The sequence below is a fragment of the Biomphalaria glabrata genome, chromosome 17 (genome assembly GCF_947242115.1).
Source record: "Biomphalaria glabrata chromosome 17, xgBioGlab47.1, whole genome shotgun sequence".
Taxonomy (NCBI): Eukaryota; Metazoa; Mollusca; class Gastropoda; family Planorbidae; genus Biomphalaria; species Biomphalaria glabrata.
Genome location: NC_074727.1, coordinates 25678949 through 25703144, shown reverse-complemented (window position 1 = coordinate 25703144; position 24196 = coordinate 25678949). Strand labels below are relative to the sequence as shown.

General features: G+C 36.7%; 1 protein-coding gene across 2 annotated transcripts in view; it reads left to right on the top strand.

The window, feature by feature from the left end:
• Positions 1-24196, top strand: part of LOC106071709 (5-hydroxytryptamine receptor 3B-like) — a 90717-nt gene that overhangs the window by 5631 nt on the left and 60890 nt on the right. The window contains exon 1 of one of the 2 annotated variants that reach the window (XM_056015631.1): positions 22199-22311. The exons of the other annotated variant lie outside the window; for it this stretch is intronic. The gene's annotated coding sequence lies outside the window, so the exon portion shown is untranslated. Of the gene's footprint in view, positions 1-22198; positions 22312-24196 lie in introns of those variants that run through there. 2 annotated transcript variants of the gene reach the window in all.

The window sequence follows — 24196 nt, the reverse complement described above, 5'->3', positions numbered from 1 at the left end:
CTGTGCTTTCAACTTTTGAGACATTGTTCCTAGTGCCAATCTTAATTATTTCTGTCTTGTCGTCGTTAATCTTGAGTTTATTTTCAACCATCCAATCCCTCTCCCTTGCAACGGTACCACTGATTTTCTCTGCCAGATGCGACACCTCTGAGGGTACTGATGAATCGTATAACTGTGAGTCATCGGCAAAGAAATGGTATAAGATGCCGGTTGGCCGTATGACACCGCTGAGTGGATTTGTATACATAGTGAACAATACTGGGCCTAGAACTGATCCTTGGGGTACTCCGTACTTCAAAAGTAAGCTTGTTGATTCCGTCCCGCTAACAACGACACTTTGGGTGCGTTCCGTCAGGTAGGATCCAAGCCACTTTAGGACGACTCCTGCTAAACCAAAAGTTGCAGAGAATCTGGCCATCATAATTTCATGGTCTAGCGTATCAAAGGCTGCGGACAAGTCCAGCATGGAAAGAATTGATATGTGGCCTTTGTCGGAATTGTGAATTAAGTCTCTGTGCTACGGCACTTCCTATATGCAGATTGAAATTCTTCCAAGAGACAGTACTGTTCAAGATGAGAAAGAATTTGCGCTAACACGATGCGCTCCAGAAGCTTTGACAGGAAGGGAAGATTTGATACCGGGCGATAGTTTTTTAGGCATTCCGGGTCAAGACTGGATTTCTTTAATAAGGGCCTGACAAGTGCATGCTTAAATTGCTGTGGTACAATGCCTGAAGTCAGCGAAGAGTTCACAATGTTAGTAATTGTGGGTACAAGCTCATCTAAACATTCAAGGAGCAAGGAAGTTGGAATGGGATCAAGGTCACATAAGTTATTTGGCATCTTTAAAATAATACTTTTGCCATAATCTTCAGATACACGCTGAAACTCGCAAAAAGGAGAATTTTGAAAAATTGGAGAGTGGTCAAGCTGTGATGAGAGGGATGGCATGTCATTTCTAATCTGCTAAATCTTCCCAATGAAGAATCTATTGAAGGAATCAGGGAGTTCAGATACTGGGATAGATGACGGCAAACGTTCGTTATTTGCTCCCCCTAACATTTCAGCGGTGATCCTAAATAGCTCCTTTGAAGAATCAGAAGTTTCGATTTTTTATCGAATATGACTAGCTTTTGCATCTCTAATCATACGGTTAACCTTGTTTTTTTCTAGTATGTATATTTGTCGATGTATCGTCAGACCTGTGTTTTGAAATGTACGTTCGGCACGTCGGCGAATAAGTTTGGCAGTCTTTATGTCTTCCGTCATCCAGGGTGCAGATGGCCTAACTGAGACTATACGAGTGACAAGAGGTGCATGGCTGTCCAGCAACTTTTTCAAGCAAGAATTGTAATTGCTGAGAACGTCTGTGTTGCTCTGTTGCAACAGCAAAGAGGTCACGTCCATTTTGAAGGAGGCAATATCTATGGCTATATATATATATTAGACAGTTGTTTTATATCTTCTTGGCTTCATACTTCTTCTGGTGAAATTATTGCGTAATGATCGTTTGTCCTGTCTAAGCATTTGAGTGACTGATTGCAGTCTTGTTTCACTGAATGAGGGGGATTTAAACTCGAACCCTCCTGGTAGGGGGGTTTAAACTCGATCCCCCTCCCGGTAGGGGGTTTTAAACTCAAAACCCCCGGGTTTGAACCCCAACCCCCCCCTGGCTACGCCCAAGATATTATGTGTTCTAATATTTTACATGTGATGCTTGTTAGTGGAAGATATAGAAAAGAGTTGATGCAATAGCCATTGAGTCCTAGTTATATAATGATATCGTTTTCAAAGTTCACATAATAATTAAATAAGGAGTTGTCATTTCACCTTCTTGCTAATGCCATTTATGACTTTTGGGTGAGTGGCGTCTGCAACAAGAATGACTCAAAATGTTAGTTTGAATAAGATTGTGCCCCTTACATCCAGGCCTCCTAGATGGGGATTTGCGTAAAGCAAAAATGTTTTTGTATGGCCTAGATGGGGATTTGCGTAAAGCAAAAATGTTTTTGTATGGGTGTAAGATGTTGCTTGCGCAACTTTCTTGTCCAAGCATTTTTTATGTATCTTTTGTGTGCAATCGTTGTGGTTCCGGTTAGTTTCTTATCAGAATTTGTATTTGCTTATTGAAAGGTTGTTTTTTCTCTTCATGGCACAACAAATAACAAACTAAAATTGGAAAGAATAAAGAAAGTAGAAAAGTCAATTGTATTTGTGAAGGCTAGAACTAATGAACAAGAGATTTTAAATGTGTGGGAAGAGGGGGATGATTATGAAAGAGAATGTCCCACTTGAAAAACTCCTCAGCAAGAGTCAAAGCAAAGATAATGTTTCCATTAGGACTTAACATCTTTACCTAGAGATATTAAACTAAATCACCGAAGGGAGTAAACCCCTGGAACAGTTCCATAGCAAGAGGCCAAGAAAATGTAAGGTAGCCTATCTGTAATGGGGGCTAGAACTGATGAGTCAATAAAGTGAGCAAAAGGGGGCGGGTCATTTAGTGGGATGTTTCATAGGTGGATGCAGAAAACAAAATATATTCCAAATTAATAAAATGTTACTTTTTTGTGTTTAGAGTTGACGTAGACCTAAATCTTTAAAGTTCTTATACTTCATGCACATACGTTCATACATTGCCATTTGTCCATTACTCGTTGGGTTATCTGCCCATAACTACGTCATTTCCTTACCTGAAGAAACAGTTTGTCTTCACCTGGCGTCACTGAGAGTGTGGAAGAAGTTGTGTGTGAGTGTGTGGATGTTAGTGTGTGCTTGTGGTATATAGTTAGTGTGGGTGTAGTGTTCATGTATTTGTGTGTGGTGAAGGGTAGTGTTAGTGGCAAAAAAAAAAGGGGGGGGGGTTGCGCATGTTTTTATTTTTAGTTTTCTACTTAGGCGGTGGATTTGATTACCATAATATTTTTAGTTTTGCTTCACGTTCAGTCAACGATAATTCACGCTCAGTTTGGTCTAGCACTCACATTGTATTTAACTGCGTGAAGAAACAATCATGAAGTATTGAGAGTGAAACCAGAGCATTTAAAAAAAAGTATAATTCCATGAGAGAAATGATTTAGCAAGAGTGCTCTGTTCTTACAATGTCGTTTTGAATGAATTTCTTCAACCTATTTCTATGACAGTTGTTATTTTAATGTTTGTCAACACAATAGTTCTAGATGAACTAATTGAATGGCTGTAGAGTAATCACGCAAGCAAAGACAACAAAGTCTAACGTATTTTGTCCATAAATCGCGGCTAACCAAGCAAGGGGAAACTGACCAGGTTACATTGTGTATGTGTACAAAAAAATCTAATGGGAAATATGTGGAGGCATGGGCGTAGCCAGGGGGGGGATTCTTGGGGTTCAACCCCCCCCCCCCCCGAAATGAAATCCCCCCCCGCAGGGGGGAGGGGGAACGGAATTAAGTGACTGATTTTTGCTTTCATTTTGTTTATTTTAGGTGAGATTCTAATACTAAATCATCACTTACCACAGCACAGCCGAGGCAGTTTTGAGTTAAAAACCCTCTACCAGGGGGTTTTGAGTTTAAATCCCCCTACCAGGGGGTTTTGAGATTTAAAAAACCCCTATCAGGGGGTTTTGAGATACAAATCCCTCTACCAGGGGGCTTTGAGTTTAAAACCCCCTACCATAGGTTTTTGCAGTTAAATCCCCCTCTGCTATAAAACAAAACAAAAAAAAATGTAAACAATCCCCAAATTCCAACAGCACAGTTGAGGAAGATTTTGATTTTAAAACCCCCTCCAAAATTTACGATAAACCCCATCTTCAATATAAAAAAGCAAATTAAACACTCAAAATTCTATGAGCGTAGCCAAAGGGATTTTGAGTTTTACCCCCCCCCCTCCAGTTGGGGTTTGAAGCTATAAAGTACCTCTTCAATATAGAAAAAAAGCAAATTACACACTATAAAATCTATGAGCGTAGCCAAAGGGGTTTTGAGTTTAAATCCCCCTCCTCCAGATGGCTTTCTCTTTAAAGTTTAAAACCCCTCCAGATGGTTTTGAGTTTAAAATTCCCCTACAGAGCGTTTAGAGTTGAAAACCTCTCTCTTCAATATTATTTTAAAGGAAACTACAGTCACCAAATTCTATGATCGTAGCTAAATGGGGTTTCGAATTAAAAACAAAACAAAAAAACTCCAGAGATTTCTTAGTTTAAAACCCCTCAACAGATGATTTGACGAAAAAACTTTCCTTTTCGTTATAAAATCTAAAGCGAATTACAGGCATGCAATTCCAAGAGCGTAGTCAAGAAAGGTTACAAATTTCTACCAGTGGCTTGGGCTCCATTAATACAGTGTGCATAGTCTTCTGCCGAAATTGAAAAACATTAAATGTGGCTCAACAAAGATGGCTAAGACAGATTTTAGGAGTCAGTCATAGAGATCGGGTCTAAATCAAAGAAATCATATGCCGAACTGGGAGTCGAATCCTTAGTAAGGTTGTGACAGAGCGTCGCATGAGATTTTGCGGGACATGTTCTCCGACAAAATGAATTACGCATAATAAGAGTTGCGGAAACAGCTTGCCGGAAAATGCGCCGAACGGCGCGAGAGGGTCTAAGTTAGTAAGAAGAGCACATTAGGTTTTTGAAATAAAACTTTTTAATAGCATGATAATGCACTGTAGATACCTCAGAATATACATTCTGTTGGCTTTCAATACCAGAAATAGTGCTCGGCGGAGGGGCTTCGCCCCGCGCTGGGGGAGCGTTACGAACTCCCCCAGATCAGCTTGCTAGCAAGGGCGGGGAGTCTGCAATAAACAATAACGTCTTCCGAAAGGGTCAGAATGTAATAAAGATTAATTATGTACACACACTCATACACACATAATATATATAATATATATAATATTTTTCCGCCGGGGGACCCCCCCCCAAAACCCTCCCCGAAAAAAAATCCTGGCTACGCCCATGTACAGTGGAGGATTCCAGCTTCCGTCGCCTCAGCCTGGTGCCTCCGTGGAAACTTCTAGTAGTGGAACTAGATAGGGTAAGTACGGGTAGTGAACAAGGTGAGCTATTTTTTTTTTATTCCAGTCGGGGTGGGGATGGAGCAATTAGCCAGCACCCCAGTCCAACAAGTCCGCCACACCATTCCACAAAGGGGGCCGACATCAGTGTCCCGTTAGCTGGAGTGGCGGTCCCTGCACGGAACAGTGGCGGTTACAGTATAGGAATATGAGAGAAACTCCCCATAGTTAGCGCTGCCCTCGGCTATTTATAGCGAGGGCACCCAGGACCGGTGCGCTGTGTACGTGGTACGGTCTCTTTTCTTGCCCAGTCCATGGCCGTTACAATTGGGAGCCCTCAGACAGGGGTGAAGAGACCCACGTTCAAGCCTGTTCGTTGGATAATAGCGTTTCTAACGATCAACAGGATAATGGCGCCATCGGTAATGATTTTGGGTTTGTGTCAGACCAAAATATCTGGAAGGACTTGAAAAGATATTTATCTAAACAACTCTACAAGTTATTGAAGTGAAATTTCTAAAGGTCAAGAATTATGTAACAATTCAGAAAGCTAAGCTGGCTATCTGGGTCATTGTTCATTGATCAGTATTTATTCTAAACAAAACGGTATGTGGCCGGAATAACCAAAAATAGACATGAAGCGCCCCCCCCCCCAAAAAAAAAAAAAAGAGGCGTAAGCCCATAAAAGAATCTTAAGCCCCCAAAACTATTTTCACTATGCTTAATTAGAAGTAACTAAATGAAAAAAAAAACTTTTTAAAAAAAGCTTATATTAAATATAATTTTTATATTTTATCGTCCACGGCAAGTAAGAGAATTAGTGAATATGGGAGAAGGAATGAATGAGTGGTCAGGACCAAGAATTTTATATTGTAGATTGCATATTAATGCTTCCCTATTCCATACACACAACTGATTCATCAAAATGCTAGTCATAGCCATATATAGATTTTCCTCCATTTTTACAAATAAAAATAAGTACCTTGGACATTCAACTTTTTCTTTAGGCCACCCCTGTTAAATTAATGCCATCAAAGATTGTAACACGTCATCTGAAAAACACTCTTCCCTAATCATATCAAATGTATCCTTTGATACTGACATATAGCTTTGAATACCATCCACATGATCTGCCAACTCTTTATTAACCGGAGCGCAAGGAGAATTCCTACAATCTCTTAATGACATATCAGCATTCCATAGCTCTTTAACTGGAACGTAAACCACATTCATGTCCTATTTGTAAAGAAATAATCTAAACTTTGTCATTCTTGGCGGACAATCAGATAACACTTTCTTGAAGTTGTTCACCAATGGGTTTATGCCCTGTCTCTATTAATAGAGGTCGTTCGTACACAAACTAGTGAAATCTTTCAAATCCAAATGTAATGCCAAGAGGCTTCTATCTGGCAAAGCTTACCTGATACCATATGTCTCCAAGCGGTATAGCTTCCAACCCTGATTTAGATGCATCAGTCTGTCACTTCAATGCTTTATTAGGATCGTAAAATTTCAAGAATGTCAGCTCAATCCTTCAAATACACCACAGTAATTTTCTTATACTAATGGTTCATTCTGTATGTCAATAATATTCACTTTTTTTCTCTCAATGAATCCAAGTCTTTCAGAATCTCTTAAGCCTATTACTGGCTGTACCTCATTTTTATCAACAATAAATCTACACAACATTGTCCTTTTGTTCCTTGTTAAGGTACTTATCACTCACCAACTACTGGGATATGGTCTTGTGGATACGATGTTAATCTCACCGTTGTTAGCTTACCGTTCATGTTTCTCTCCTGGACATCTTTCATACTTATTACATTCAACCCAATGCCTGAATCAAGCTTAACTGATTGAAAAAAAACTTGTCACATACTATAATGGAAACAACCCACTCCTCACCAGTAGACCTATCTTTGACGTTACTGATACAGAACACAGTCCACCTCAGTGACTTCACTATCATTGACTAGATCCATAATGGAGACAACCCACTCCTCACCAGTAGATAATCTTTGACGTTACTGATACAGAACACAGTCCACCTCAGTGACTTCACTATCATTGACTAGATCCAAATCTATCTTTTCAGCCCCTTGGATGAAATATACAGGCCGCCCTTTGGCTGGATTACAGCAAACTGCAAAATGATCTTTGTCACCACACAAGTTGCATGTTTTACCATAAGCTTGGCATCTGTTAATTTCGCGCCTGCGGTTGCATCGCTTACTATCAAGTTGGTCTGATTGTTCAGATTTTTTTCCGCATCACCTCATTACTTTGAATGGTATGCACTACATCTGGTGAAACGGTCAAAGAGTGTTCTGCGATCGTGTTGCTTCTTATGCCTGTATGTTCAGCGATAGACGAGCGGTGAACCGTGACGATGGCGACGGTTAACCAGGATGACTGGCGAAGTTTCTTAAAACATTTTAAATGAACACTTGCATGTAGTCATGTGATTAACCGTTTGATTGTCAAAAGAGCTGAGCCGAAGGCTCTTCGAGCTCTAGGCTTGTAAGCTTGCCTGAACAACCGTTCTGTCTGGAAGAGATCCAAGTCAATGACTATGTAAAGCATTGCTATTTCCGATATATCTGGCACTCCGGACCCCGGGCGCATGGACTAGAATGCATAGCCGAAAGCCGAGTACACCGGGAACCTTCCCCATTTTCCTATGTTGTACCTAGCTAACCGTGCAGGACTCGCCATTAGTGTAACGTTCCCTTGAGGACAGCGCATGGATTATCGACAGGGACGTGGGAGCTCTCTTTCAACTCCTCTCCGTGCAATGGGAAAGCTCTCGCATTCCCTTGGAGTTTTGTTTTGCTATTCATTTAGCCTAATCATTTCCTCAAATGATCGTTTCCGCCCGAGTGCCACGTTGAGGCAGAATAGCATACCCGGAATTAACAAGAATGGTTTCTGGAAGGCCAGTGGGGAACCTAGATAAAAAGCGAAGGTGTCACAGTCTAGGAGTTTACTACGTGGCTTGGCTTGGTTGAATTATGACGGTTCGGTGCGGAGTGGAGTCAAGACACCTAGCGGACGCGAGACGACGTCTTGATTCTTGATCTTGATCTGCGATCGAGTCCGACACAACGAGCCCTGTGTGTGAAGTCAATCCTGAACAGTTGAACCCAGTGCAAGTCCGGGTCGAGGCGTTGATACGGCAGTACGGTTGTTAACGGTGAAGCATTGTACAAAACACATTCACATTCACTAAAACATTCACATTCACTAAAACATTCACATTCACTAAAACATATGCAGACGTAATTTATATTTGGAAAATATGACAGGTTAAGCTGACATTGCAAACTAACTTTCAGAATTTTGTAATCAACAATTCGTTAAAGAGCTCTTGAAAATTTCGGTTATTTTCAAGTAGTTTTACGTGCACAGGACTTCAAGAAACATCCCTCCCTCCCACAGAAATTTCCATGGTGGTGTCTTATAGTGAGTGAGTAGAATACATTCTTTGTTGCATTAAGTATTATATGTTGTTGCCAAGAACTTGAAAGTAATTATAACCTGAAGGAATGTTTTGTAGACTAATAACCGGAAGGAATGTTTTGTAGACTAATAACCTGAAGGAATGTTTTGTAGACTAATAACCTGAAGGAATGTTTTGTAGACTAATAACCTGAAGGAATGTTTTGTAGACTAATAACCTGAAGGAATGTTTTGTAGACTAATAACCGGAAGGAATGTTTTGTAGACTAATAACCTGAAGGAATGTTTTGTAGACTAATAACCTGCTGATGTTACAAAGCATGTAGGTGCGAGGTGGCTGAGTGGTTAAGCGCTTGGCTTCCAAATCTGGGGTCCTGGGTTTGAATCTCGGAGAAGACTAGAATTCTGAATCTCGTTAACCATTGGCCAAAGAAACAGATGACCTTAACATCATCTGCCACATAGATCGCAAGATCTGAAAGGGAAACTTTATTTTGTTTTATTTTTACATAGCTCTATTTGTCTGTCTGGGTGGAATCTTGTATTCGTTATTTCTACCAATTGCCAATCTCGGATCAAGTTGAAACTTTGCATAATTATTCATTGTCGATGAACACACGAAAATTAAAAAAAAACAATTAGTGAAATAATTTTGTTTTATATAGAAAAAAGGAGATAAATCTTTCAGTATTTAATTATTTGGCAGTAATTGTGCGGTTCCGTTAGCGGCCCCATAGTGAAACGGAGTGGCGGACTTGTTGGACTGAGTCTCTATTTCATTCACACACCGGAGGCTTAGTTCGCTAGCCATTGTTCGTCTGCTTTCACTCACTTACGTTTCACCGAGGTGTCACGTTGAGGTCACTTTGAGCTGGAAGTAAAGTTCCCCTCTCAGAGGGAAGATGATGTAAAGGTCATCCGTTTCTGTGGCCCACGGTTAACGAGTGTGTCATGTGGCCAGCACAACGGCCAGAGCTGGGCGGTCTAAGAGACGCCCAAGGATCCCGGAATTTAAAAAAAAAAGTCTTCACCAGGACTCGAACCCGTGACCGCCAAGCGCTTTACTCCTCGGCCACCGCACCTCGACGTTGAGCTGGAATTAGCCAGACTGCAATTATTTTGAAATCTCAACAACTTTAAGCCATCAAGATTATACATCTGTTATTAGGTTTTAACGACTTTAAGTCATCTAGATTATACATCTGTTATTAGGTTTCAACGACTTAAAGTCATCTAGATTATACATCTGTTATTAGGTTTCAACGACTTTAAGCCATCAAGATTATACATCTGTTATTAGGTTTCAACGACTTTAAGTCATCTAGATTATACATCTGTTATTAGGTGCATCAATTAAAGAAAGACAGATATTTTATGTTTATGGATGGCGAGTGATGATCGAATAAGTTTGTGGCCTAGTTGTAAGTGTCGCAGAGGAACACGTTGAGGAAATGGTTTGTTCTTGACGTAATGGACCCCAATAAAAGTCAGAAGGGATTAAAGAAAACAAAGGTATATAGTAGACTACAATTTAATGTGTGTGTGTCTGTATATAGTTGACTACAATTTAATGTGTGTGTGTCTGTATATAGTTGACTACAATTTAATGTGTGTGTGTGTCTGTATATAATTGACTAAATTTTAATGTGTGTATGTCTGTATATAGTAGACTACAATTTAATGTGTGTGTGTCTGTATATAGTTGACTACAATTTAATGTGTGTGTGTCTGTATATAGTTGACTACAATTTAATGTGTGTGTGTCTGTATATAGTAGACTACAATTTAATGTGTGTATGTCTGTATATAGTAGACTACAATTTAATGTGTGTGTGTCTGTATATAGTAGACTACAATTTAATGTGTGTGTGTCTGTATATAGTAGACTACAATTTAATGTGTGTATGTCTGTATATAGTAGACTACAATTTAATGTGTGTGTGTCTGTATATAGCAGACTAAAATTTAATATGTGTGTGTGTCTGTATATAGCAGACTAAAATTTAATATGTGTGTGTATGCCATTATATTGTAGACTACAATTTAATGTGTGTGTGTCTGTATATAGCAGACTATAATTTAATATGTGTGTGTATGCCATTATATAGTAGACTACAATTTAATGTGTGTGTGTCTGTATATAGCAGACTACAATTTAATATGTGTGAATGCCATTATATAGTAGACTACAATTTAATGTGTGTGTGTCTGTATATAGCAGACTACAATTTAATATGTGTGTATGCCATTATATACTAGACTACAATTTAATGTGTGTATGTCTGTATATAGGAGACTACAATTTAATGTGTGTATGTCTGTATATAGTAGACTACAATTTAGTGTGTGTATGTCTGTATATAGTAAAATACAATTTAATGTGTGTATGTCTGTATATAGTAGACTACAATTTAATGTGTGTATGTCTGTATATAGTAGACTACAATTTAATGTGTGTATGTGTGTATATAGTAGACTACAATTTAATGTGTGTGTGGCTGTATATAGTAGACTACAATTTAATGTGTGTGTGGCTGTATATAGTAGACTACAATTTAATGTGTGTGTGTGTCTGTATATAGTAGACTACAATTTAATGTGTGTATGTCTGTATATAGAAGACTACAATTTAATGTGTGTGTGGCTGTATATAGTAGACTACAATTTAATGTGTGTGTGTCTGTATATAGCAGACTATAATTTAATATGTGTGTGTATGCCATTATATAGTAGACTACAATTTAATGTGTGTATGTCTGTATATAGTAGACTACAATTTAATGTGTGTGTGTCTGTATATAGGAGACTACAATTTAATGTGTGTATGTCTGTATATAGCAGACTACAATTTAATATGTGTGTGTATGCCATTATATAGTAGACTACAATTTAATGTGTGTGTGGCTGTATATAGTAGAAAACAATTTAATGTGTGTATGTGTGTATATAGTAGACTACAATTTAATGTGTGTGTGTCTGTATATAGTAGACTACAATTTAATGTGTGTGTGGCTGTATATAGGAGACTACAATTTAATGTGTGTATTTCTGTATATCTGTGGCATTTTACGTCTCGCGAGACGATCTTTTCCCTTTGCAACTTCTTGTGTGACTAAAGAGGCCAATCCTTGATACACAGCTGCGATCACAGGTTGGGCATATAAAATCACCAGGCGCCATTGCATTTTCACCCTTCTTTCTGCTTCTGTTGTGTATGACATCTGCAATCTGTGACCCTTCCTTTATGCTCTCTCTCCATGTGGATCTGTCCAGTGCCACCTCTTCCCAGTTGCCAGTGTCGATTTTGAAGAGCTTCATGTCGCGTTTGCATACATCCGTATAACGTAAAAGTGGGCGACCAGCGGCTCTCCTGCCTTCAATTAGATCGCCATACAGGATGTCCTGTGGAAGTCGACCTACTGGCATTTTACGAACGTGGCCAAGCCAGCCAAGGCGTCTGCTGCTGATAACAGAGCGGATGTCCTGGCATCCTGCTCTATGTAGCACTTCCTCATTTGTTATCTTATCTTGCCACCTTATTTTAAAGATCCGCCTTAGGCATCGGAGGTGGAAGACATTCAGTTTTTTTTTCCTGCCATGAGTAGGTTGACCATGTTTCACTTCCGTACAGCAAGGTGCTCAACACACAGGTCCGGTAGACTAGGGCTTTAGTCCTGCTAGTCAGCAATATGTTGTCCCAGACTCTTTTCTGCAACCGTGACATGGTGGCCATTGCCTTGGCTATCCTGTTGTTTATGTCTTTATCCAGTAGAGTGTTGTTGGATATGATGGAGCCAAGGTCTGTATATAGCAGACTACAATTTAATATGTGTGTGTATGCCATTATATTGTAGACTACAATTTAATGTGTGTGTGTCTGTATATAGCAGTCTACAATTTAATATGTGTGTGTATGCCATTATATAGTAGACTACAATTTAATGTGTGTATGTGTGTATATAGTAGAATACAATTTAATATGTGTGTATGCCATTATATACTAGACTACAATTTAATGTGTGTATGTCTGTATATAGGAGACTACAATTTAATGTGTGTATGTCTGTATATAGTAGACTACAATTTAGTGTGTGTATGTCTGTATATAGTAAAATACAATTTAATGTGTGTATGTCTGTATATAGTAGACTACAATTTAATGTGTGTATGTCTGTATATAGTAGACTACAATTTAATGTGTGTATGTGTGTATATAGTAGACTACAATTTAATGTGTGTGTGGCTGTATATAGTAGACTACAATTTAATGTGTGTGTGGCTGTATATAGTAGACTACAATTTAATGTGTGTGTGTGTCTGTATATAGTAGACTACAATTTAATATGTGTGTGTATGCCATTATATAGTAGACTACAATTTAATGTGTGTATGTCTGTATATAGTAGACTACAATTTAATGTGTGTGTGTCTGTATATAGGAGACTACAATTTAATGTGTGTATGTCTGTATATAGCAGACTACAATTTAATATGTGTGTGTATGCCATTATATAGTAGACTACAATTTAATGTGTGTGTGGCTGTATATAGTAGAAAACAATTTAATGTGTGTATGTCTGTATATATTAGACTACAATTTAATGTTTGTATGTGTGTATATAGTAGACTACAATTTAATGTGTGTGTGTCTGTATATAGTAGACTACAATTTAATGTGTGTGTGGCTGTATATAGGAGACTACAATTTAATGTGTGTATTTCTGTATATCTGTGGCATTTTACGTCTCGCGAGACGATCTTTTCCCTTTGCAACTTCTTGTGTGACTAAAGAGGCCAATCCTTGATACACAGCTGCGATCACAGGTTGGGCATATAAAATCACCAGGCGCCATTGCATTTTCACCCTTCTTTCTGCTTCTGTTGTGTATGACATCTGCAATCTGTGACCCTTCCTTTATGCTCTCTCTCCATGTGGATCTGTCCAGTGCCACCTCTTCCCAGTTGCCAGTGTCGATTTTGAAGAGCTTCATGTCGCGTTTGCATACATCCGTATAACGTAAAAGTGGGCGACCAGCGGCTCTCCTGCCTTCAATTAGATCGCCATACAGGATGTCCTGTGGAAGTCGACCTACTGGCATTCTACGAACGTGGCCAAGCCAGCCAAGGCGTCTGCTGCTGATAACAGAGCGGATGTCCTGGCATCCTGCTCTATGTAGCACTTCCTCATTTGTTATCTTATCTTGCCACCTTATTTTAAAGATCCGCCTTAGGCATCGGAGGTGGAAGACATTCAGTTTTTTTTCCTGCCATGAGTAGGTTGACCATGTTTCACTTCCGTACAGCAAGGTGCTCAACACACAGGTCCGGTAGACTAGGGCTTTAGTCCTGCTAGTCAGCAATATGTTGTCCCAGACTCTTTTCTGCAACCGTGACATGGTGGCCATTGCCTTGGCTATCCTGTTGTTTATGTCTTTATCCAGTTGAGTGTTGTTGGATATGATGGAGCCAAGGTCTGCATATAGCAGACTACAATTTAATATGTGTGTGTATGCCATTATATTGTAGACTACAATTTAATGTGTGTGTGTCTGTATATAGCAGTCTACAATTTAATATGTGTGTGTATGCCATTATATAGTAGACTACAATTTAATGTGTGTATGTGTGTATATAGTAGACTACAATTTAATGTGTGTATGTCTGTATATAGTAGACTACAATTTAATGCCCTCAGCCCCCTGGATGACAAAGTGGTCATCATCGAACCACGATGGACGAACTATATATATATACAATTTAATATGTGTGTGTATGCCATTACAGAGTAGACTACAATTTAATGTGTGTGTGTCTGTATATAGCAGATTACAATTTAATTTGTGTGTGTATGCCATTATATAGTAGACTACAATTTAATGTGTGTATGTGTGTATATAGTAGACTACAATTTAATGTGTGTATAACTGTATATAGTAGACTACAATTTAATGTGTGTATGTCTGTATATAGGAGACTACAATTTAATGTGTGTATGTCTGTATATAGTAGACTACAATTTAGTGTGTGTATGTCTGTATATAGTAAAATACAATTTAATGTGTGTATGTCTGTATATAGTAGACTACAATTTAATGTGTGTGTGTGTCTGTATATAGTAGACTACAATTTAATGTGTGTATGTCTGTATATAGTAGACTACAATTTAATGTGTGTATGTCTGTATATAGTAGACTACAATTTAATGTGTGTGTGTCTGTATATAGTAGACTACAATTTAATGTGTGTGTGTCTGTATATAGTAGACTACAATTTAAAGTGTGTGTGTCTGTATATAGTAGACTACAATTTAATGTGTGTATGTCTGTATATAGTAGACTACAATTTGATGTGTGTATGTCTATATATAGTAGACTACAATTTAATGTGTGTGTGTCTGTATATAGCAGTCTACAATTTAATATGTGTGTGTATGCCATTATATAGTAGACTACAATTTAATGTGTGTATGTGTGTATATAGTAGACTACAATTTAATGCCCTCAGCCCACTGGATGACAAAGAGGTCATCATCGAACCACGATGGACGAACTATATATATATACAATTTAATATGTGTGTGTATGCCATTATAGAGTAGTCTACAATTTAATGTGTGTGTGTCTGTATATAGCAGATTACAATTTAATTTTTGTGTGTATGCCATTATATAGTAGACTACAATTTAATGTGTGTATGTGTGTATATAGTAGACTACAATTTAATGTGTGTATGTCTGTATATAGTAGACTACAATTTAATGTGTGTGTGTGTCTGTATATAGTAGACTATAACTTAATGTGTGTGTGTGGCTGTATATAGTAGACTACACTTTAATGTGTGTGTGTGTGTCTGTATATAGTAGACTACAATTCAATGTGTGTGTGGCTGTATATAGTAGACTACAATTTAATGTGTGTATGTGTGTATATAGCAGACTACAAATCAATGTGTGTGTGTCTGTATATAATAGACTACAATTTAATGTGTGTGTGTCTGTATATAGTAGACTACACTTTAATGTGTGTGTGTCTGTATATAGTAGATTACAATTTAATGTGTGTGTGTCTGTATATAGTAGACTACAATTTAATGTGTGTGAGTGTGTCTGTATATAGTAGACTACACTTTACTGTGTGTGTGTCTGTATATAGCAGACTACAATTCAATGTGTGTTTGTCTGTATATAGTAGACTACACTTTAATGTGTGTGTGTGTGTGTCTGTATATAGTAGACTACACTTTAATGTGTGTGTGTCTGTATATAGTAGACTACAACTTAATGTGTGTGTGTGTCTGTATATAGTAGACTACAACTTAATGTGTGTGCGTGGCTGTATATAGTAGACTACACTTTAATGTGTGTGTGTGTGTCTGTATATAGTAGACTACAATTTAATGTGTGTGTGTCTGTATATAGTAGACTAAATTTAATGTGTGTTTTTCTGTATATAGTAGACTACAATTTAATGTGTGTGTGTCTGTATATAGCAGACTACAATTTAATGTGTGTGAGTGTGTCTGTATATAGTAGACTACACTTTACTGTGTGTGTGTCTGTATATAGCAGACTACAATTCAATGTGTGTTTGTCTGTATATAGTAGACTACAATTTAATGTGTGTGTGTCTGTATATAGTAGACTACAATTTAATGTGTGTATGTCTGTATATAGTAGACTACAATTTAATGTGTGTGTGTCTGTATATAGTAGATTACACTTATATGTGTGTGTGTGTCTGTATATAGTAGACTTCAATTTAATGTGTGTGTGTCTGTATATAGTAGACTACAATTTAATGTGTGTGTGTCTGTATATAGTAGACTACAATTTAATGTGTGTGTGTCTGTATATAGTAGACTACAATTTAATGTGTGTGTGTCTGTATATAGTAGACTACAATTTAATGTGTGTGTGTCTGTATATAGTAGACTACACTTTACTGTGTGTGTGTCTGTATATAGCAGACTACAATTCAATGTGTGTTTGTCTGTATATAGTAGACTACACTTTAATGTGTGTGTGTGTGTGTCTGTATATAGTAGACTACACTTTAATGTGTGTGTGTCTGTATATAGTAGACTACAACTTAATGTGTGTGTGTGTCTGTATATAGTAGACTACAACTTAATGTGTGTGCGTGGCTGTATATAGTAGACTACACTTTAATGTGTGTGTGTGTCTGTATATAGTAGACTACAATTTAATGTGTGTGTGTCTGTATATAGTAGACTAAATTTAATGTGTGTTTTTCTGTATATAGTAGACTACAATTTAATGTGTGTGTGTCTGTATATAGCAGACTACAATTTAATGTGTGTGAGTGTGTCTGTATATAGTAGACTACACTTTACTGTGTGTGTGTCTGTATATAGCAGACTACAATTCAATGTGTGTTTGTCTGTATATAGTAGACTACAATTTAATGTGTGTGTGTTTTTCTGTATATAGTAGACTACAATTTAATGTGTGTGTGTCTGTATATAGTAGACTACAATTTAATGTGTGTATGTCTGTATATAGTAGACTACAATTTAATGTGTGTGTGTCTGTATATAGTAGACTACACTTATATGTGTGTGTGTGTCTGTATATAGTAGACTTCAATTTAATGTGTGTGTGTCTGTATATAGTAGACTACAATTTAATGTGTGTGTGTCTGTATATAGTAGACTACAATTTAATGTGTGTGTGTCTGTATATAGTAGACTACAATTTAATGTGTGTGTGTCTGTATATAGTAGACTACAATTTAATGTGTGTGTGTCTGTATATAGTAGACTACAATTTAAAGTGTGTGTGTCTGTATATAGTAGACTACAATTTAATGTGTGTATGTCTGTATATAGTAGACTACAATTTAATGTGTGTATGCCATTATATAGTAGACTACAATTTAATGTGTGTGTGTCTGTATATAGTAGACTACAATTTAATGTGTGTATGTGGGTATATAGTAGACTACAATTTAATGTGTGTATGTGTGTATATAGTAGACTACAATTTAATGTGTGTATGTCTGTATATAGTAGACTACAATTTAATGTGTGTGTGTCTGTATATAGTAGACTACAATTTAATGTGTGTGAGTGTGTCTGTATATAGTAGACTACACTTTACTGTGTGTGTGTCTGTATATAGCAGACTACAATTCAATGTGTGTTTGTCTGTATATAGTAGACTACACTTTAATGTGTGTGTGTGTGTGTCTGTATATAGTAGACTACACTTTAATGTGTGTGTGTCTGTATATAGTAGACTACAACTTAATGTGTGTGTGTGTCTGTATATAGTAGACTACAACTTAATGTGTGTGCGTGGCTGTATATAGTAGACTACACTTTAATGTGTGTGTGTGTCTGTATATAGTAGACTACAATTTAATGTGTGTGTGTCTGTATATAGTAGACTAAATTTAATGTGTGTTTTTCTGTATATAGTAGACTACAATTTAATGTGTGTGTGTCTGTATATAGCAGACTACAATTTAATGTGTGTGAGTGTGTCTGTATATAGTAGACTACACTTTACTGTGTGTGTGTCTGTATATAGCAGACTACAATTCAATGTGTGTTTGTCTGTATATAGTAGACTACAATTTAATGTGTGTGTGTCTGTATATAGTAGACTACAATTTAATGTGTGTATGTCTGTATATAGTAGACTACAATTTAATGTGTGTGTGTCTGTATATAGTAGACTACACTTATATGTGTGTGTGTGTCTGTATATAGTAGACTTCAATTTAATGTGTGTGTGTCTGTATATAGTAGACTACAATTTAATGTGTGTGTGTCTGTATATAGTAGACTACAATTTAATGTGTGTGTGTCTGTATATAGTAGACTACAATTTAATGTGTGTGTGTCTGTATATAGTAGACTACAATTTAATGTGTGTGTGTCTGTATATAGTAGACTACAATTTAAAGTGTGTGTGTCTGTATATAGTAGACTACAATTTAATGTGTGTATGTCTGTATATAGTAGACTACAATTTAATGTGTGTATGCCATTATATAGTAGACTACAATTTAATGTGTGTGTGTCTGTATATAGTAGACTACAATTTAATGTGTGTATGTGGGTATATAGTAGACTACAATTTAATGTGTGTATGTGTGTATATAGTAGACTACAATTTAATGTGTGTATGTCTGTATATAGTAGACTACAATTTAATGTATGTGTGTCTGTATATAGTAGACTACACTTTAATGTGTGTGTGTGTCTGTATATAGTAGACTACAATTTAATGTGTGTGTGTCTGTATATAGTAGACTACAATTTAATGTGTGTGTGTCTGTATATAGTAGACTACACTTTTCTGTGTGTGTGTCTGTATATAGCAGACTACAACTTAATATGTGTGTGTGGCTGTATATAGTAGACTACACTTTAATGTGTGTGTGTGTGTCTGTATATAGTAGACTACAATTCAATGTGTGTGTGTCTGTATATAGCAGACTACAACTTAATATGTGTGTGTGGCTGTATATAGTAGACTACACTTTAATGTGTGTGTGTGTGTCTGTATATAGTAGACTACAATTCAATGTGTGTGTGGCTGTATATAGTAGACTACAATTTAATGTGTGTGTGTGTGTCTGTATATAGTAGACTACAATTCAATGTGTGTGTGGCTGTATATAGTAGACTACAATTTAATGTGTGTATGTGTGTATATAGCAGACTACAATTTAATACGTGTGTGTATGCCATTATATTGTAGACTACAATTTAATGTGTGTGTGTCTGTATATAGCAGTCTACAATTTAATATGTGTGTATGCCATTATATAGTAGACTACAATTTAATGTGTGTATGTGTGTATATAGTAGACTACAATTTAATGCCCTCAGCCCCCTGGATGACAAAGAGGTCATCATCGAACCACGATGGACGAACTATATATATATACAATTTAATATGTGTGTGTATGCCATTATAGAGTAGACTACAATTTAATGTGTGTGTGTCTGTATATAGCAGATTACAATTTAATTTGTGTGTGTATGCCATTATATAGTAGACTACAATTTAATGTGTGTATGTGTGTATATAGTAGACTACAATTTAATGTGTGTATGTCTGTATATAGTAGACTACAATTTAATGTGTGTGTGTGTCTGTATATAGTAGACTATAACTTAATGTGTGTGTGTGTCTGTATATAGTAGACTACAATTCAATGTGTGTGTGGCTGTATATAGTAGACTACAATTTAATGTGTGTATGTGTGTATATAGCAGACTACAAATCAATGTGTGTGTGTCTGTATATAATAGACTACAATTTAATGTGTGTGTGTCTGTATATAGTAGACTACACTTTAATGTGTGTGTGTCTGTATATAGTAGATTACAATTTAATGTGTGTGTGTCTGTATATAGTAGACTACAATTTAATGTGTGTGAGTGTGTCTGTATATAGTAGACTACACTTTACTGTGTGTGTGTCTGTATATAGCAGACTACAATTCAATGTGTGTTTGTCTGTATATAGTAGACTACACTTTAATGTGTGTGTGTCTGTATATAGTAGACTACACTTTAATGTGTGTGTGTCTGTATATAGTAGACTACAACTTAATGTGTGTGTGTGTCTGTATATAGTAGACTACAACTTAATGTGTGTATGTGGCTGTATATAGTAGACTACACTTTAATGTGTGTGTGTGTCAGTATATAGTTGATTACAATTTAATATTTGTGTGGCTGTATATAGTAGACTACACTTTAATGTGTGTGTGTCTGTATATAGTAGACTACAATTTAATGTGTGTGTGTCTGTATATAGTAGACTACAATTTAATGTGTGTTTTTCTGTATATAGTAGACTACAATTTAATGTGTGTGTGTCTGTATATAGCAGACTACAATTTAATGTGTGTGAGTGTGTCTGTATATAGTAGACTACACTTTACTGTGTGTGTGTCTGTATATAGCAGACTACAATTCAATGTGTGTTTGTCTGTATATAGTAGACTACACTTTAATGTGTGTGTGTGTGTCTGTATATAGTAGACTACAATTTAATGTGTGTGTGTCTGTATATAGTAGACTACAACTTAATGTGTGTGTGTCTGTATATAGTAGACCTCAACTTAATGTGTGTGTGTGTGGCTGTATATAGTAGACTACACTTTAATGTGTGTGTGTGTCTGTATATAGTTGACTACAATTTAATATTTGTGTGGCTGTATATAGTAGACTACACTTTAATGTGTGTGTGTCTGTATATAGTAGACTACAATTTAATGTGTGTGTGTCTGTATATAGTAGACTACAATTTAATGTGTGTGTGTCTGTATATAGCAGACTACAATTTAATGTGTGTGAGTGTGTCTGTATATAGTAGACTACAACTTAATGTGTGTGTGTCTGTATATAGCAGACTATAATTCAATGTGTGTTTGTCTGTATATAGTAGACTACACTTTAATGTGTGTGTGTGTGTCTGTATATAGTAGACTACAATTTAATGTGTGTGTGTCTGTATATAGTAGACTACAACTTAATGTGTGTATGTCTGTATATAGTAGACTACAACTTAATGTGTGTGTGTGTGGCTGTATATAGTAGACTACACTTTAATGTGTGTGTGTGTCTGTATATAGTTGACTACAATTTAATATTTGTGTGGCTGTATATAGTAGACTACACTTTAATGTGTGTGTGTCTGTATATAGTAGACTACAATTTAATGTGTGTGTGTCTGTATATAGTAGACTACAATTTAATGTGTGTGTGTCTGTATATAGTAGACTACAATTTAATGTGTGTGTGTCTGTATATAGCAGACTACACTTTAATGTGTGTGTGTCTGTATATAATTTTATGATGCACACGTTTGTTCTAACAAATATTTTAGCTTTCAAAACTGCTTGGGAGTGAATTATGGAATACATAATGAGAGTATAGAACAAAACAAAAAAAAATTAAAATTAGAGAGGAAATATTTGACTAAACTGAGGCAATTGAAGTACTAGGGTCTCATTTTCCTGCCTCAACGTGGCACACATTGGCGAAACGGATAGGCTAACAAGAAATAAGAACATAACCTCCTGTTTGTTTCCACCCATCTTTATAGAGAACACATAGTGTACGGGGTGAGGATGTAAGAAAGGTTCACTCACCCCTCCCCTTTTCTATCCAACACGTCGCTTCTCATAGGGGTCGCACACTGCTGTGGGTGACTTCTCACGATTAGTGGAAATATGGAGGAATCTCTCGTGTGCTCGGTCTCCGGTCCAGCTGGATAGGAGGGACTCGTCAAGGCTCAAGGAGTCGGGACTTATAATAAACAAATTTAAATAAATAATTATCAAGTAATATTGGAGGACCTCTGGACACAGGGGTCGGTGAAGAGTCAACCTCTTATTCTTTATTCGTCTTATTCCTTTCCTTTGGTCAGTGGTCATACTAGGGCTGAAGCTCAGGTATTTCTAGAAACTATTCCGTCAGTGGTCATACTAGAGCTGAAGCTCAGGTATTTCTAGAAACTATTCCGTCAGAGGTTCACGAAGTGTCTCGCAGTTCCCTTCTGCTCACATTTTTTTCTCATGTCCCTTTGAACGTTTTACACATATACACACCCTCACGCATTTTAACATACTCACATTTTGACACATACAAACCCTCATCCACTCACACACTTGCTCACCCTACAACACACACACACACGAAATAAGCCATAGTCGAAATGAATGTTAATTACATCGTTATTAATTGTACCCGGTGCATTCCAATTAAGTCAGCAGATGTAAGCACTGCCCTATAGAGTTAGTGAATACTACAGACCTACTGGAGAGTTGTGTTCAGGTTCAATCTTCGGGTCTTAACTTTGAAAAGGTAGTCCAGAAAAAATAAGTAGATCTTAAATTTCTATTTATTTTATTATTATTTTTTAGTGTTTTTTTTTTGTTGCAATTTCATAAAGTTTATTCGTTTTTTATTCCACTTTGTTGCATGTGTGCGATTGGAGTGTGCCTCTATCTATCTATCTCTTTATCTACCTATATATCTTTTCACATGTATCTATCTATCTATATATATATATAAAGATAATAAATTAGTTTTGTTGGTTTAAAAAACGCTTGTTACTAAATTATTTGTAAAGATTGGATACTAATGAAATTTAAAGAAAAATTGAAATTATATACCAAAATAGAGTATAATACTTAACAAGGTTACAAAAGACAGTTTGTGTGGAAACACAAACTCAAATTCGGCCCCCGAAGTAAAATGTTTTACATAATTCGGATAATCCTTCAGAGTTGAAGATAGTTTACTTCCTAGTCCAAACCTCCCGCAGGACGACGGGGGATGGGAGCAGGCAGGTTTGAACCTTCGATCGTCGATAAATCCAAACGACAGTCCAGCGCGCAAACCGCACGACCAGTGGTCCACCCAGGTAGGCTTCAATATTTTCAGAAAGAAAATCCGAATGAAATTATATCAAAGACAAATGAGAGATAAGAATGGAGAAAGAAGGTTAACAGATCTTGTGTAGTGCCCCAACCGTCCCGCAGATCAAAGGATACGTGAAAGTGAATGTAAAGTTAGATGTGAACCTGGCCTAACTAGTTCCCCTTTCAGACCTTGTGGTCTATAGGGCAGATGACGTAAAGTTCATCTGTTTTTGTGGCCTCCGGTTAACGAGGGTTTCATGTAGCCAGCACAACGACCAACCGCCTTTGCTTTTCCCCAACTAATGTCAGGTACCCATTAGAGCTGGGTAGACTCAGAAGTTGAAAATCCCAGTCTTCACCAGGATTCGAACCCGGGACCCTCGGTTCGAACTAAATAAGTTAATTGTTTGAAAAGGCTCAATCTCATATTCGAATCCTCAAAAAAAAAAAAAAAATCTCCGCTATATAGAAAAAATGTTCACGAAAATGATGTTTATAAGATTACTATTCGTCTTAAATTAGGTCTAACATATAATGCATACTAATTAGCTTTTTCTTATAAAAAACTGCTTGCATAATTAATTTTAAAAATTAGAATTTTCGCTTTCAGGAAAAAAAAAAGTAGCCGTTGCATCAGAACTTTGAATGGTCTAAAATATTGTGAAGTCGGATTTTCAATATCTCTTCTAGTTTACGAGATCTAAACGGGACGGACGGACAGACGGACGGACATTTCGCACAAAACTAATAGCGTCTTTTCCCCTTTCGGGGGCCGTTAATAAATGTAAAATATGAAAGACTGCTTATTAATTATTGTTGAATATTGAAGTCCACTTATATATGCATACTAAATAGATTTTCTCTTTTAAAAAAGAAAACAGATTACTAAATTTAGGAATACAATTTAAAAAAACATTTGACGAAAAATCTAAAACCATTTGCATAAATGTGTCAAAATATGGTAAATAGTTATCTCCCTTACTAAATAGTCTCCCGAGTTTGTTACTATTATTAGTGGATAGCTTTAAAAATGGTGTATATTTATGAAAAAAAAAACTGCTTGCATAGTTGATTTAAAAAATTAAAATACAAAGTCAGAACGATGAGGCTAACAGATGTATTCATATTCCAAGGCTATTCACAGTTTTATGTCATTTTAATAAAGAAAGACCTGCAGCTTGAAGTGTGTTGGGGATCCACAGAGATAATTCAACAAGCCTGCCCCTTCCCTTTCTTACCACCAAAACAATAAAATAACTGCCATCGTGAAAGGAACTTTTTATCTGGCCTAGATATCAAGATCTGAGGAGCCGAACAATTGTCAT